This window comes from Pan troglodytes, chromosome 3 (assembly GCF_028858775.2).
Source record: "Pan troglodytes isolate AG18354 chromosome 3, NHGRI_mPanTro3-v2.0_pri, whole genome shotgun sequence".
Taxonomy (NCBI): domain Eukaryota; kingdom Metazoa; phylum Chordata; class Mammalia; order Primates; family Hominidae; genus Pan; species Pan troglodytes.
In genome coordinates this window covers 117,106,202-117,110,836 of record NC_072401.2, presented here as the reverse complement: position 1 = coordinate 117,110,836, position 4,635 = coordinate 117,106,202, and the positions used below count along the sequence as shown (strand labels likewise).

The 4,635-nt window shown below is 34.6% G+C and overlaps 1 pseudogene; it reads right to left on the bottom strand.

Annotated features, from left to right (window-relative positions):
• Positions 1–3,395: 3,395 nt before the first annotated feature.
• LOC100614693 (ribosome production factor 2 homolog) lies at positions 3,396–4,238 on the bottom strand (annotated as a pseudogene).
• Positions 4,239–4,635: the final 397 nt, after the last annotated feature.

The window sequence follows — 4,635 nt, the reverse complement described above, 5'->3', positions numbered from 1 at the left end:
AAACAATTACTACAGTTCAGGTCTCAGGAAGCCCCATTTCTAGGGGAAGTGGGAGAACACCACATCAAGGGAGCACCCCATGGGAAAAAAGAATCTGAACAGCAGCCCTTGAATACCAGATATTCCCTCTGACATAGTCTACCCAAATGAGAGGCAAACAGAAAAACAATTCTGGTAATGTGACAAAACAAGGTTCTTCAGCACCCCCAAAAGATCATACCGGTTTGCCAGCAATGGGTCTAAGTCAAGAAGAAATCTCTGAATTGCCAAAAAAAGAATTCAGGTAGATTATTCAGCTAATCAAGGAGGCACCAGGGAAAGGTGAAGCTCAACTTAAATTAAAAACATGATTCAGAATAAGAAAGAAAAGTTCTTCAGTGAAATACAGCATAAATTTTTTTAAAATAGCAACTTCTGGAAATTAAGGACACAAAGAAATGCAAAATGCACTTGAAAATCTAGACAATAGAATCAAACAAGGAGAAGAAAAAAAATCAGAGCTTGAAGACAAGGTTTTCAGATTAATCCTATCCATCAAAGACAAAGAAAAAGTAATTTTAAAAATGAACAAAGCCTCCAAGAAATTTGGGACTATGTTAAGCATCCAAACCTAAGAATAATTGGTGTTCCAGAGGAAGAAGAAAAACTTAAGAGTTTGGAAAATATATTTGAGGGAATAATTGATGAAAACTTTCCCAGCCTTGCTAAAGATCTGGACATTCAAATACAAGAAGCTTAAAGAACACCTGGGAAATTCATCATAAAAGATCATCACCTAGGTACATACTCATCAGGTCATCTAAAGTCAAGATGAAGGAAAGAATCTTAAGAGCTGGGAGGCAAAAGCATCAGATAACCTATAAAGGAAAACCTATCAGATTAACTGCAGATTTCTCAGCAAAAACACTACAAGCTATAAGGGATTTGGGTTCTATTTTTAGCCTCCTTAAACAAAACAATTATCAACCATGAATTTTGTATACAGACAAACAAATGCTGAGAGAATTCACCACTACCAAGCTAGCACTTACAAGAACTGCTAAAAGGAGCTCTGAATCTTGAAACAAATCTTTGAAATACACCAAAATAGAATCTCCTTAAAGTCTCACAAGACATCTATAACAATAACACAATGAAAAAAATAAAAACAACAAAAAACAAGGTATTCATGTAACAAATAGCACAATGAATAGAATAGCACCTCACATCTCAATACTAACATTGAATGTAAATGGCCTAAATCCTCCAGTTAAAAGATACAAAATGGCAGAATGGATAAGAATTTGCCAATCAAGTGTCTGCTGTCTTTGGGAGGCTCACGTAATGCATAAGGACTCACATAAACATAAGGTAAAGGAGTGGAAAAGATATTCCATGCAAATGGACACCAAAAGTGAGCAGGAGTAGGTATTCTTATATCAGACAAACCAAACTTTAAAACAACAGCAGCTAAAAAAGACAAACAGGGACATTATATAATGATAAAAGGATTAGCCCAACAGGAAAATATCACATTTCTAAATATATATGCACCTAACACTGGAGCTTCCAAATTTATGAAACAATTACTACTAGAATTAAGAAATGAGATAGAGAGCAACACAGTAATAGTTGGGGACTTTAATACTCCACTGAGAGCACTAGACAGGTCTTCAAGACAGAAAGTCAACAAAGAAACAATTGAGTACTGTCTCAGACGACAGTGGAATAAAATTGGAAATCAACTCCAAAAGGCACACTCAAAACCATGCAAATACATGGGAATTAAATAACCTGCTCCTGAATGATTTGGGGGTCAACAATGAAATCAAGATAGAAATTTAAAGATGCTTTGAACTGAACAATAATAGTGACACAGCCTATCAAAATTTCTGGAATACGGTAAAAGTGGTGCTAAGAGGAAAGTTTATGGCATTAAATGCCTGCATCAAAAAGTCTGAAAGAGCACAAATAGACAATCTAAGGTCACACCTCACAGACGTGGAGAAACAAGAACAATCCAAACTAAAACCCAGCAGAAGAAAACAAATGACAGGATCAGAGCAGAACTAAATGAAATTGAAACAAAAAACAGTAGTAAATCTCTATAAAAAGAAAGAGCTCTGCTCTCTCGTTTTATTAAATACAGTTCTACATCTACAATATTTATCATTTTAAACAAAAGTGGTTACCTAATGATATTAAAATTCAAAAACTCAATATTTTCGTGACAGTACTGTGAGGACAATCTAGTTATTTATTCATACACCTAATATTCATAAATCATAATATTTCAGGCACTGTTTAAAGTGCTTGGTGAGGTGACATAACACGGAATTGTTGAATTATATTCACATCATATAAGCTCAGCCAGTTTCAATGTTTATTAACAATTTCAAGAATGTAGACAACTAAAAGTGTCTCATGAAGCAGAGATAGACCTCTGAGACCTGTCTAGGGTCTCCTAGGGTCTCTAGAATTCTCCAGATCCTTTTCTTGCATAGGGCATACATATCTGGCTCAGATTAATAAATCAGTTTTTTATGTGAGGTTTATGTAATTATTCACATTGCAGTGAGCATTTAAATGATGAGAAATATCAATTTATACCTCAAATCCTGTTTCATTTTCATAACATTCTTCAAAGAATCATGTCTCATAGGATTTTATATTGATTTGATGTAAGGAATCCTGCAGCCAAGGCATCCTAGAAAAAGTATTTAATATATAATTTCTTGCTTATAGCAAATATCATTAGTCTATTTATCTAAAATTTCAATTAAAAGGAGCTCACTTTCTCTGGAAAATAAAGGAAATGAATGGATCACAGACTAGCTACTTTAACTCTGTCCTCCTATAGAAATACAGCAATTAAAAAATAAGATTTAAATTATCCTCTATCTACTGAGAAAAGACAGAAAATTTAAAAATGAAATAAATGGGTAGTTGTCAAATAAATAAAACTTGTTGTTTTTTTTTAAATAAACCTGAGAACATAAATTGGGTGTGCCAGGTAGAGTTTGGGATTACAGTTTTAAAGAGAGTAGTCAGGAAAAGCCTAACTGTAAAGGAGACATTTGAAGAAAATCCAAGGAAGTGCAGGAAGGAGCCATGAAGTTATCTGACAGAAAAGTATTCCACACAGAGGGATCAGCAAGTACACACACTGTGAGTTAGGAGCATACCTGGCTTTTCTATGGTGCAGAGAAAATACCAAGTGGCCTGCATGGAGAGAACAAGGGTGAGAAAAACAAAATATAAGATCAGAGGGAAAAAGAGAAATATTATATGGGGTCTTGTAGAGTACTATAAATTTTTGCTTTTGTGATTTGATTGCTGTTGGTGTGTTGGCTAAGTTTTATTATTTTTAAAAATTCTCTTTGTTTTTTTTCTCATGGTCTTCTATTTTCTTCAGTTCACATCAAACCCCTCATTTCCCCAGTCTGTAGTTTGCTTAGGCCTTACTTCTGCATGTGAATCCTTCCACAAATTATACCAAAAGTATCATGGGAGATAATTTTCTTCCTCTTTGGCTTGAAAGTTGTTGGCATTTGCATAGATAATTTATAAAGTTCATCTGATGCCAGGTGTGTCCTCCTCGGAACCCGATCCAATGAGGTTTCCATATCTCCACTTCAATCTGTGGTATTCTGCAACAGATTTCTTCAGCAGTAACTCATAGCTTCGAAAATAAATCTTCCCTTACTGAGTGGTGAAGTGTAAAACATACTCTGATCCAGTTGGGAGGCTATTTGATACTCCTGGGCTGCTGAAGAAATCAGTAAGAAGACTCTTTAGCCTTATAGTCTTCTTTTACATCAAAATCCTCACCAGCAAATATTATCATGGGTTTTGTTTTCTCAGGGCATTTACTGTTCTTAATGTCTATTAATGAGACAAATTTCTCAATGCCTAATTCTATCATATCTAGCAAAAGATAGCCATACATGTGATCTCTTATTAGATTATTTGTTCATTTCTTATTATGGGAGCCGTACGTGAATAAGGAACAATCTGACTTCTTTGAAGAATTCCAGTGATATCTGATTCTAGAACAGTCTTATAATATTTTTCTTTTTGTACAAAAAGCCACATAGATTTTTCAATGCATACACATCTCTAAGTACTTGTGTCACTGTTGCAGTTGCATTCTCCTCTTTAATCAACATGGCATTTTTAATATTTTCACTGAATTTCAGTTCTCTCTTCTCAAGGAATTTCTTTGTTCTTATTACTTTAGGCTTTACAACTTAATCCATGGCTACTGCAACCCACAACCCAAACCACGTAAAATGCCAAGTGTTTTTTGTTTGTTTGCTTGTTTTTAATGTTCAATGAGATTTAAAAAAAAGCAAACAAGAGAAGTAACATGATACCTCTTACCCATTATAAGTGTCAGTGTCATTCTAGATCTTGTATTGAGAGTAAACTGTGCATTTCTGGGAGGGAAAGTAAGAATGGAAGCAGGGAGACCAATTATAAAGGCATAGCAATATTTCTAAATAAGATCAGATGGAGTCTTGGACAAGAGTATTAGAGGTTGATGTGGTAGTATGTTTTGAAGACAAGACAGAACAGAATTTTCATGTGCATTGCCCTCAGGGTCTGAGAGAAAGGAGAAACTCACAGATACAATCAAGGATTCTTACCAGATCA